Below are 13,357 nucleotides of genomic sequence, written 5' to 3'. Positions count from 1 at the left end.
ATGTTGAGTGATCCTCCTGATGAGTAGTCTAGTCCCTTCCTTGCTTCTAAGCTTAAACCTTCATAGAAGTTTTGGAGTTTGACCCAGTCACTAAACATGTCAGGTGGACATCTTCTCATTAGTGCCTTATATCTTTCCCAGGCTTCATACAATGACTCCCCTTCCATTTGTCTGAAAATTTGAACCTCTGTCTTCAACTTGATGATTCTTTGAGGTGGGTAAAACTTTGCTAGAAATCTGCCCATCACGTCATTCCAATTGTTGAGGCTTTCCTTGGGGAATGACTCTAGCCATTGAGTGGCCTTGTCCCTCAAAGAGAATGGAAATAGTAGCAGTTTGTAGACATCTGGATGCACTCCATTTGTCTTCACTGTATTGCATATCCTCAGAAAAACAGACAGATGTTGATTTGGGTCTTCAAGAGGTCCCCCTCCATAAGAGCAGTTGTTTTGTACCAAAGTGATGAGCTGAGGTTTCAACTCAAAATTATGGGCATGAACATTTGGAGTGGCAATACTGCTCCCACAATGTCTTGGATCAGGGATGGTATAAGAAGATAACACCCTTCTAGGTGGTCCATCGTTGTTGTTGATCCCTCCAGGAGGATTGTGCATGTCGTCCTCCATAACTTGGTCTTCTCCCTCTGATTCCTCTTCACCAACTATTCCCTTTCCTCCTTCTGCTCTCCTTACCCTTCGGAGGGTTCTCTCGTCCTCAATATTAAGTCTATTAGCTCCTGACATACACAAACAAAACCAAAATCACAAGTGAAACACTCTAGAACTAGAGTGGAATTGGAGTTAGTGAAACAAAGTATCAAACAGTTAGTGGGCTTAACAAAAATACAAAAAAATGCTTAATCTAAACCACCCTTCACTTAATCATTGTTAATCTTTTTCCAATCCCCGGCAACGGCGCCAAAAACTTGATACGTTAAAAAATAATTTCACGTAATTACCGGCAAGTATACCGGGTCGTATCAAGTAGTAAAACTCACTTAGAGTGAGGTCGATCCCACGAGGATTAATGGATTAAGCAAGCAATAGTTAATTAATTGTTCTAGTTAGACGATTCATGTTTGAGTGATAAGCGACAAGAAATGTAAATGACTTAAAATTAAATAAAAGCAATAAAGTGCAAGGAAAGTAAATGACAAGAAATTAAAGTGCTAAAAATTAAAGTGCAAGAATGTAAATTGCAAGGAATAGAAAGTACAAGAAAGTAAAGTGCAAGAAAGTAAATGACTAGAAAGTAAAACCAAGTGAAGTATTTCTACAAACACTTGGAAGGCATAAATGTGCCAAAGTAAAGAAAGCCATGAATGTGCATAAGTGATGAGCGGATAATTTGTACGCTTTTTGGCATTGTTTTTAGTATGTTTTTAGTAGTTTTAGTTGAGTTCTTAGTATATTTTTATTAGTTTTTAGTTAAAATTCACTTTTCTGGACTTTACTATGAGTTTGTGTGTTTTTCTGTGATTTCAGGTATTTTCTGGCTGAAATTGAGGGACCTGAGCAAAAATCTGATTCAGAGACTGAAAAGGACTGCAGATGCTGTTGGATTCTGACCTCCCTACACTCGAAGTGGATTTTCTGGAGCTACAGAAGCCCAATTGGCGCGCTCTCAACGGCGTTGGAACGTAGACATCCTGGGCTTTCCAGAAATATATGATAGTCCATACTTTGCCCAAGATTTGATGGCCCAAACAGGCGTTCAAAGTCACCTACAGAATTTCCAGCGTTAAACGCCGGAACTGGCACCAAAATGGGAGTTAAACGCCCAAACTGGCACCAAAGCTGGCGTTTAACTCCAAGAAGAGTCTCTACACGAAAATGCTTCATTGCTCAGCCCAAGCACACACCAAGTGGGCCCGGAAGTGGATTTTTATGTCATTTACTCATCTCTGTACACCCTAGGCTACTAGTTCTCTATATATAGGACCTTTTACTATTGTATTTGAGGATCTTTTGATCATGTTTTTATGATTGAACCCTCTTTGGGAGGCTGGCCATTCGGCCATGCCTAGACCTTGTTCTTATGTATTTTCAATGGTGGAGTTTCTACACACCATAGATTAAGGTGTGGAGCTCTGCTGTACCTCGAGTATTAATGCAATTACTATTGTTCTTCTATTCAATTCCGCTTGATCTTTGTCCAAGATATCACTTGTTCTTCAACTTGATGAATGTGATGATCCGTGACACTCATCATCATTCTCACTTATGAACAAAGTGACTGACAACCACTTCTGTTCTACAAGCAACAAGGCTCTAGTGAATATCTCTTTGATTCCTGATACACGATGCATGGTTGATCGCCTGACAACCGAGTGCTCGCCTGACAACCGAGCCAACCATTCCGTGAGATCAGAATCTTCGTGGTATAGGCAAGAACTGATGGCGGCATTCAAGAGAATCCGGAAGGTCTAACCTTGTCTGTGGTATTCTGAGTAGGATTCAATGATTGAATGACTGTGACGTGCTTCAAACTCCTAGCAGGCGGGGCGTTAGTGACAGACGCAAAAGAATCACTGGATTCTATTCCGGCCTGACCGAGAACCGACAGATGATTAGCCATGCTGTGACAGAGCATAGGAACATTTTCACTGAGAGGATGGGAGGTAGCCACTGACAACGGTGAAACCCTTGCATAAGCTTGCCATGGAAAGGAGTAAGAAGGATTGGATGAAGACAGTAGGAAAGCAGAGAGACGGAAGGGAAAGCATCTTCATACGCTTATCTGAAGCTCTCACCAATGATATACGTAAGTATCTCTATCTTTATCTTTATGTTTCATTCATCATCTATACCCATTTGAGTCTGCCTGACTAAGATTTACAAGGTGACCATAGTTTGCTTCATACCAACAATCTCCGTGGGATCGACCCTTACTCGCGTAAGGTTTATTACTTGGACGACCCAGTGCACTTGCTGGTTAGTTGTGCGAAGTTGTAGTGATCACGATTTCGCGCACCAATAATTAAATGACAAGAATTTAAAGAGAATAATTAAATGACAAGAATTAAAGACAAGAAGTAAATAACAAGAATTAAGAATGAAATTAACATTGGGATCAAGAGATATTGCATTCTCAAGATCAACAATTCTCATCTCCACTTCAATCATGCAATCATTGATCTCTTGGCAAATCATAAGTAATCAAACCCCAATCTCTTGGTGATTTGATTTCTCTTAACTTGATCAATTGCCAATCTCTTGATCTAATTGCTCTTGAGAAGAGATGAAGAATGGTCTCTAATTTAGAGCCACACAACCCTCAAGATTTCAATTCAAAGTGATTACATCTCACATATCAAGCTAAGAATTATCAATCAAGAGAGTTGTGAGAGAAGAGCCTCAAACTAAATTCTATGACTCCTTTCTCAAGTTCATCATAGAATTTAAATAGATCTAATCCCTCTCTCGATAGTAATTAGATCTTTGAAGCACAAAGACTCTCTCTAAAGAAACAATAAAAGAAGAATTGAAGATGAAGAATGAAAATAAATCAACCCATTAAATTGCAATAGAGCTCTCTTTCCCAAATGTTGGAAATTAGAAACTCATCATAACAAAAATATTTACAAAAGTGTGTATGAAAGAAAATGGAAGAAGAGAAGAGAATGAGAGTGAAAGGGGAGTGGAGTCACCTCCACCCCTCCATGGTGTGTGTCAAATGATGAATCTAAGGCCCTATTTATAAGCTGCCTAAATTACAAATTCAAATGAAATTATAATCAAATGCAAATTTCCTAATTACTTCTAGATGATTCTTGTGGCCTTGATTGATTGTTACTTGTGGCTTGACTTGGGCTTGTGAACTTTTAACTCCCTTTATAGAAGCTTGAAATATTGAAGAATAAATGAAGGGATTGGAGTATTTGGAAGTGGCCTGGTGGACAAAATTGTGATCCTTTATTCTTTAAGTTGCACTCCTTGTAAAATTATGGAATTTAAAATTGGCACGAGTGAACACAACTCCGTTCAACTAACCAGCAAGTGTACTGGGTCGTCCAAGTAATAAACCTTACGTGAGTAAGGGTCAATCCCACAGAGATTGTTGGTATGAAGCAAGCTATGGTCACCTTGTAAATCTCAGTTAGGCAGATTAAATTTGTTTATGGTTTCGAAAATTAATAATAAAAGAGAAATAATAAAAGGGATAGAATACTTATGCAGATTCATTGGTGGGAATTTCAGACAAGCGAATGGAGATACTGTATGCTCAAGGACGCCTGCTATTCTCCTGCTTCAACTCAATCCTTCTTAATCCTTTCCATGGCAAGCTGTTTATAGGGGTTCACCGTTCGACGATGGCTACTTTCAATCCTCTCGGGAAAATGGTCCTCTGCGGCTATCACTCGCATGGCTAATCGTCTGGAGGCATCACCTGGCCGAAGGCTACATCCCATCCTCGCAGTGAAAACTACGCTCACGCGCTCTGTCACACCACGGTTAATCACTGGTTGGTTCCCGCGCCTACTGGAATAGAATCCCTTGATTCTTTTGCGTTTGTCACTAACGCCCAGCACTTGTGAGTCTGAAGCACGTCACAGTCATTCATTACCGGAATCCTACTCGGAATACCATAGATAAGGTTAGACTTTCCGGATTCCCAGGATCCTACTCGGAATACCACAGACAAGGTTAGACTTTCCGGATCCTCATAAATGCCGCCATCTATCTAGCTTATACCACGCAGATTCTGTTGGGGAATCTAAGAGATACACATTCAAGCTCTGTTGCATGTAGAACGGAAGTGGTTGTCAATCACGTGCGTTCATAAGTGAGAATGATAATGAGGGTCATATAATCATCACATTCATCATGTTCTTGGGTACGAATGAATATCTTGGAATAAGAATAAGAGAGATTTGAATAGAAGAAAATAGAGTTGCATTAATACTTGAGGTACAGCAGAGCTCCACACCCTTAATCTATGGTGTGCAGAAATTCCACCGTTGAAAATACATAAGTAAAAGGTTCAGGCATGGCCGAATGGCCAGCCCTCATGTGGTCACAAGACCGAATGATCAAAGACATCTAATACAATAGTTAAATGTTCTATTTATAATAAACTAGCTCCTAGGGTTTACATGAGTAAGTAATTGATGCATAAATCCACTTCCGGGGCCCACTTGGTGTATGCTTGGGCTGAGCTTGATCAATCCACGAGCTGAGGCTTCTCTTGGAGTTGAACTCCGAGTTATGACGTGTTTTGGGCGTTCAACTCCGGATCATGACGTTTTTCTGGCGTTTAACTCCAGACAGCAGCATGAACTTGGCGTTCAATGCCAAGTTACGTCGTCAATTTCCGAATAAAGTATAGACTATTATATATTGCTGGAAAGCCCTGGATGTCTACTTTCCAACGCCGTTGAGAGCGCGCCATTTAGAGTTCTGTAGCTCCAGAAAATCCATTTCGAGTGCAGGGAGGTCAGAATCCAACAGCATCAGCAGTCCTTTTGTCAGCCTTTTTCAGAGTTTTGCTCAAGTCCCTCAATTTCAGCCAGAATTTACCTGAAATCACAGAAAAACACACAAACTCATAGTAAAGTCCAGAAATGTGAATTTAACATAAAAACTAATGAAAACATCCCTAAAAGTAGCTTGAACTTACTAAAAACTACCTAAAAACAATGCCAAAAAGCGTATAAATTATCCGCTCATCACAACACCAAACTTAAATTGTTGCTTGTCCCCAAGCAACTGAAAATCAAATAGAATAAAAAGAAGAGAATATACTATAAATTCCAGAATATCAATGAATATTAATTATAATTAGATGAGCGGGACTTGTAGCTTTTTGCTTCTGAACAGTTTTGGCATCTCACTTTTTCCTTTGAAGTTCAGAATGATTGGCTTCTCTAGGAACTTAGAATTTCGGATAGTGTTATTGATTTTCCTAGTTAAGCATGTTGATTCTTGAACACAGCTACTATTGAGTCTTGGCCGTGGCCCTAAGCACTTTGTTTTCCAGTATTACCACCGGATACACAAATGCCACAGACACATAACTGGGTGAACCTTTTCAGATTGTGACTTAGCTTTGCTAAAGTCCCCAGTTAGTGGTGTCCAGAGCTCTTAAGCACACTCTTTTGCTTTGGATCACGACTTTAAGCACTCAGTCTCAAGCTTTTCACTTGGACCTTCATGACACAAGCACATGGTTAGGGACAGCTTGATTTAGCCGCTTAGGCCTGGATTTTAGTTCCTTGGGCCCTCCTATCCATTGATGCTCAAAGCCTTGGATCCTCTTTACCCTTGCCTTTTGGTTTTAAGGGCTATTGGCTTTTTCTACTGCTCCTTCTTTTTTTTTTCGCCATTTTCTTCTTTGTTCACTGCTTTTTCTTGCTTCAAGAATCAATTTCATGATTTTTCAGATTATCAATAACATTTCTCTTTGTTCCTCATTCTTTCAAGAGCCAACAATTTTAACATTCATAAACAACAAGATCAAAAATATGCACTGTTCAAGCATTCATTCAGAAAACAAAAAGTATTGTCACCACATCAATATAATTAAATTAAATTCAAGAGCTATTTTCGAAATTTATGTACTTCTTGTTCTTTTGAATTAAAACATTTTTCATTTAAGAGAGGTGAAGGATTAATGGATTTTATTCATAGCTTTAAGGCATGGTTACGTACTAATGATCATGAAATAAAGACACAAAACATAGATAAACACAATATTAAAAACCGAAAACAGAAAGAAATAAAGAACAAGGAATGAATCCACCTCTAGTGGCGTCTTCTTCTTGAAGGACCAATGATGTTCTTTAGCTCTTCTATGTCCCTTCCTTGCCTTTGTTGCTCCTCCCTCATTGCTCTTTGATCTTCTCTTATTTCTTGGAGAATGATGGAGTGCTCATGATGTTCCACCCTTAATTGTTCCACGTTGTGACTCAAACCTTCTAAAGAAGTGTTGAGTTGCTCCCAATAGTTGTTTGGAGGGAAGTGCATCCCTTGAGGCATCTCAGGGATTTCTTGATGATGAGCTTCCTCATGCACCTCTTGAGAACCGTGAGGAGCTTCTCTTGCTTGCTCCATCCTTTTCTTGGTGATGGGCTTGTCTTCTTCAATGGAGACATCTCCTTCTATGATAACTCCAGCTGAGTAACATAGATGGCAAATAAGGTGAGGAAAAGCTAGCCGTGCCATAGGAGAGGGCTTGTCGGCTATTTTGTAGATTTCATTGGAGATGACCTCATGAACTTCTACTTCCTCTCCAATCATGATGCCATGAATCATGATGGCCCGATCCACAGTAACTTCAGATCGGTTGCTAGTAGGAATGATGGAACGTTGAATGAACTCCAACCATCCTCTAGCTATAGGCTTGAGGTCCAGTCTTCTTAGTTGGACTGGCTTGCCTTTGGAGTCTCTCTTCCATTGAGTTCCTTCCACACAAATGTCCATAAGGACTTGGTCCAACCTTTGATCAAAGTTGACCCTTCTAGTGTAGGGGCGTTCATCACCTTGCATCATAGGCAAGTGAAATGCCAACCTCACATTTTCCGGACTAAAATCCAAGTATTTCCCCCGAACCATTGTGAGATAATTCTTTGGACTTGGGTTCATACCTTGGTCATGGTTCCTAGTGATCCATGCATTGGCATAGAACTCTTGAACCATTAAGATTCCGACTTGTTGCATGGGGTTGGTTAAGACTTCCCAACCTCTTCTTCGGACTTCATGTCGGATCTCCGGATACTCATTTTTCTTGAGCTTGAAAGGGATCTCAGGGATCACCTTCTTCTTTGCCACAACATCATAGAAGTGGTCTTGATGGCTCTTGGAGATGAATCTTTCCATCTCCCATGACTCGGAGGTGGAAGCTTTTGTCTTCCCTTTTCCTTTTCTAGAGGATACTCCGGCCTTAGGTGCCATTGGTAATGGAAAAACAAAAAAAGCTTATGCTTTTACCACACCAAACTTAAAATATTGCTCGCCCTCGAGCAATAAAAGAAAGAAGAGAAGAAGAAGAAGAAGAAAATATGGTAGAGAGGGAGAAAGGTGGGTTCGATTTAGGTGAAGAAGGAGTGGTTATGTTGTGTGAAAATGAAGTAGAATGGAAGGGTATTTATAGGGAAAGGGGGGGAGGTATGTTCGGCTATTTGGGTGGGAATGGGAGGGAAATTGGTTTGAATTTTGAAGGTAGGTGGGGTTTATGGGGAAGAGTGGGTGGATGTGAGTGGTGAATGGGGTAATTGGGAAGAGGAATTGAGGTGATTGGTGAAAGGTGTTGGGAAGTGTGACATGGGGAAGAGTGAATTTGGATTAGGAGAGTGTGATTAGGATTAAAAAGTAAGATGGGAATATGTTAGGTGGGGATCCTGTGGGGTCCACAGATCCTGAGGTGTCAAGGAATTCCATCCCTGCACCAAATAGGCATGTAAAATGCCTTCGTGCATCATTCTGGCGTTTAAACGCCCATTAGTGCACATTCTGGGCGTTCAACGCCCATGTAAAGCATGTTTCTGGCGTTGAACGCCAGTTTCATGCTTGTTACTGGCGTTCAGCGCCAGTTTTCCTCTCTGGGCACATTCCTGGCGTTCAGCGCCAGGATGTTGCTTGTTTCTGGCGTTCAGCGCCAGAATGGTGCTCTGTTCTGGCGTTGAACGCCAGCCAGATGCATCTTACTGGCGTTGAACGCCAGCCTGTGCGTCCTCCAGGGTGAAAAAATTTTTTCTTCTGTTTTTGACTCTGTTTTTAGTTTTTTTTTTTTTTTTGATTTTTTTCGTGACTCCTCATGATCATGTACCTAATAAAACACAAAATAACAATAAAATAGAATAAAATAAAATTAAATAAATAAAATTGGGTTGCCTCCCAATAAGCGCTTCTTTAATGTCAATAGCTTGACAGTGGCTCTCATGGAGCCATAAGGTGATCAGGTCAATGTTGATAGTTGTCCACACCAAACTTAGAGTTTGGATATGGGATCTTAACACCAAACTTAGAGTTTGGTTGTGGCCTCACAACACCAAACTTAGAGTTTGACTGTGTGGGTTCTTCTTGACTCTGAACTGAGAGAAGCTCTTCATGCTTACTCTCTTCTGTCACAGAGGGATGGCCATGTGCCTTAAACACAAGGTAGTCCCCATTCAATTGAAGGACTAACTCACCTCTGTTGACATCTATTACAGCTCCTGCTGTGGCTAGGAAAGGTCTTCCAAGGATGATGCAATCATCCTCTTCCTTCCTAGTGTCTAAGATTATGAAATTAGCAGGGATGTAAAGGCCTTCAACCTTTACTAGCACGTCCTCTACTATTCCATAAGCTTGTCTCAATGACTTGTCTGCCAGTTGTAATGAGAACAAGGCAGGTTGTACCTCAATGATCCCCAGCTTCTCCATTACAGAGAGTGGCATAAGATTTATCCCTGACCCCAGATCACACAGAGCTTTTTCAAAGATCATGGTGCCTATGGTACAAGGTATTAAGAACTTGCCAGGATCTTGTTTCTTTTGAGGTAGAATTTTCTGAATCCAAGTATCCAGTTCATTAATGAGCAAGGGAGGTTCACTTTCCCAAGTCTCATTACCAAACAACTTGGCATTCAGCTTCATGATAGCTCCTAAATATTGAGCAACTTGCTCTCCAGTTACATCTTCATCCTCTTCAGAGGATGAATAGTCTTCAGAGCTCATGAATGGCAGAAGGAGATTCAATGGAATCTCTATGGTCTCTGTATGAGCCTCAGATTCCTTTGGATCCTTAATAGGAAACTCCTTCTTGCTTGAGGGACGTCCCAGGAGGTCTTCCTCACTAGGATTTTCGTCCTCCTCCTCCCTTGTGCATTCGGCCATATTGACTATGTCAATGGCTTTGCACTCTCCTTTTGGATTCTCTTCTGTATTGCTTAGGAGAATGCTGGGAGGAGTTTCAATGACTTTCTTACTCAGCTGGCCCACTTGTGCCTCCAGATTTCTAATGGAGGATCTTGTTTCACTCATGAAACTGAAGGTGGCCTTTGACAGATCAGAGACTACATTGGCTAAATTAGAAGTGTTTTGTTCAGAATTCTCTGTCTGTGGCTGAGAAGATGATGGATATGGCTTACTATTGCCCAGCCTGTTGCGTCCACCATTGTTAAAGCCTTGTTGAGGTTTTTGTTGATCCTTCCATGAGAAATTTGGATGATTTCTCCATGATGAGTTATAGGTATTTCCATAAGGTTCACCCATGTAATTAACCTCTGCCATGGCAGGATTCTCAGGATCATAAGCTTCTTCAGAAGCTGCCTCTCTAGTACTGTTGGATGCATGTTGCAATCCATTCAGATTTTGAGAGATCATGTTGACCTGTTGAGTTAACACTTTGTTCTGAGCCAATATGGCATTCAGAGTATCAATTTCAAGAACTCCTTTCTTTTGAGGTATCCCATTGTTCACGGAATTCCTCTCAGAAGTGTACATGAATTGGTTGTTTGTAACCATGTCAATGAGCTCTTGAGCCTCTTCAGGCGTTTTCTTCAGGTGAATAGATCCACCTGCAGAATGGTCCAATGACATTTTCGAAAATTCAGAGAGACCATAATAGAATATATCTAATATGGTCCATTCTGAAAAAATGTCAGATGGACATCTTTTGGTCAGCTGCTTGTATCTTTCCCAAGCTTCATAGAGGGATTCACCATCTTTTTGTTTGAAGGTTTGAACATCCACTCTCAGCTTGCTCAGCTTTTGAGGAGGAAAGAATTTATCCAAGAAGGCAGTGACCAGCTTATCCCATGAGTCCAGGCTATCCTTAGGTTGTGAATCCAACCATATTCTAGCTCTGTCTCTTACAGCAAAAGGGAAAAGCACGAGTCTGTAGACTTCAGGATCAACTCCATTCGTCTTTACAGTCTCACAGATTTGCAAGAACTCAGTTAAAAACTGATAAGGATCTTCAGATGGAAGTCCATAAAACTTGCAGTTTTGTTGCATTAATGCAACTAGCTGAGGTTTCAGCTCAAAGTTATTGGCTCCAATGGCAGGAATGGAGATGCTTCTTCCATCAAACTTGGACATTGGCTTTGTGAAGTCACCAAGCATTCTCCTTGCATTATTATTATTTTCGGCTGCCATCTCCTTCTCTTGTTCGAAAATTTCTGAAAGGTTGTTTCTGGATTGTTGTAATTTAGCTTCTCTTAATTTTCTCTTCAGAGTCCTTTCAGGTTCTGGATCAATTTCAACAAGAGTGCCTTTATCCTTGTTCCTGCTCATATGAAAGAGAAGAAAACAAGAAAAGAAAAAGGAATCCTCTATGTCACAGTATAGAGATTCCTTTATGTTAGTAGAAAAAGAAGGGGTAGAAGAATGAAGAATGGATTCAGATTTATGGATGAAGAGAGGTGAAGAGAAGTGTTAGTAATTAAATAATTAAATAGAAGAAGAAAAGAGAAAGAGAATTTCGAAAATAATTTTGAAAAAGAGGTTAGTAATTTTCGAAAATTAGAGATAAAATGTAATTAAAATTAAAACATGAAACAATTAGTTAGTTAAAAAGAACTTTTGAAAAAGGGGTGAGATTTTTTCGAAAATTAGAGAGGGAAAAGTAGTTAGGTGGTTTTGAAAAAGATGAGAAACAAACAAAAAGTTAGTTAGTTGATTGAAAAAGATTTGAAAATCAAATTTGAAAAAGATAAAAAGATAATAAGTTAGATAAGATTTTTTTTTGAAATCAAATTTTGAAAAAGATCAAAATAAAAGATAAAAAGATTTAATTCAAAAATTTTGAAATTATTTACTTCACTAACAAGAAACTACAAGATAAGATTCTAGAACTTAAAGATTGAACCTTTCTTAGCAAGAAAGTAACAAACTTCAAATTTTTTGAATCAAAACATTAATTATTGATTATATTTTCGAAAATTAGATATAAAGATAAGAAAAAGATTTTGAAAATATTTTGTAAAATGTTTTTGAAATTTTCGAAAAATAAGAAAAATGAAAAAGATATGATTTTTGAAAAAGATTTTTAAAATTGAAATTTTGACTTGATTTGTAAGAAACAACTAATTTTTAAAAATTTTTGACCAAGTCAACCCAAAATTTCGAAAATTTGGAGGGAAATAAGGAAAAGATATTTTTTTTTATTTTTGAATTTTTAATTATGAGAGAGAAAAACAACAAAAATATTCAATGCATGAAATTTCTAGATCAAAACAATGAATGCATGCAAGAATGCTATGAATGTCAAGATGAACACCAAGAACACTTTGAAGATCATGATGAACATCAAGAACATAATTTTGAAAAATTTTTTTGATGCAAAGAAAACATGCAAGACACCAAACTTAGAAATCTTTAATGCATGGAAAATATGAATGCAAAAATGCACATGAAAAACAACAAACAACACAAAACAAGAAATCATCAAGATCAAACAAGAGGACTTGTCAAGAACAACTTGAAGATCATGAAGAACACTTTGAATGCATGGGATTTTCGAAAAAATGCAAGAAAAATTTTTAAAGCATGCAATTGACACCAAACTTAAAAATTGACTCAAGACTCAAACAAGAAACACAAAATAATTTTTTATTTTTATGATTTTATGAATTTTTTTGAATTTTTATTAATTTTTTCGAAAATAAAGTTTAGAAAAATGAAAAATAAAAGAAAAATTTTGAAAAAGATTTTTGAAAAGAAAATTACCTAATCTGAGCAACAAGATGAACCGTCAGTTGTCCATACTCGAACAATCCCCGGCAACGACGCTAAAAACTTGGTGGACGAAATTGTGATCCTTTATTCTTTAAGTTGCACTCCTTGTAAAATTATGGAATTTGAAATTGGCACGAGTGAACACAACTCCGTTCAACTAACCAGCAAGTGTACTGGGTCGTCCAAGTAATAAACCTTACGTGAGTAAGGGTCGATCCCACAGAGATTGTTGGTATGAAGCAAGCTATGGTCACCTTGTAAATCTCAGTTAGGCAGATTAAATTTGTTTATGGTTTCGAAAATTAATAATAAAAGAGAAATAATAAAAGGGATAGAATACTTATGCAGATTCATTGGTGGGAATTTCAGACAAGCGAATGGAGATCCTGTATGCTCAAGGAGGCCTGCTATTCTCCTGCTTCAACTCAATCCTTCTTAATCCTTTCCATGGCAAGCTGTTTATAGGGGTTCAGCGTTCGACGATGGCTACTTTCAATCCTCTCGGGAAAATGGTCCTCTGCGGCTGTCACTCGCATGGCTAATCGTCTGGAGGCATCACCTGGCCGAAGGCTACATCCCATCCTCGCAGTGAAAACTACGCTCACGCGCTCTGTCACAGCACGGCTAATCACTGGTTGGTTCCCGCGTCTACTGGAATAGAATCCCTTGATTCTTTTGCGTTTGTCACTAACGCCCAG

The sequence above is a fragment of the Arachis stenosperma genome, chromosome 10 (assembly GCF_014773155.1).
Source record: "Arachis stenosperma cultivar V10309 chromosome 10, arast.V10309.gnm1.PFL2, whole genome shotgun sequence".
Taxonomy (NCBI): Eukaryota; Viridiplantae; Streptophyta; class Magnoliopsida; order Fabales; family Fabaceae; genus Arachis; species Arachis stenosperma.
This window is presented reverse-complemented; position numbering follows the sequence as displayed.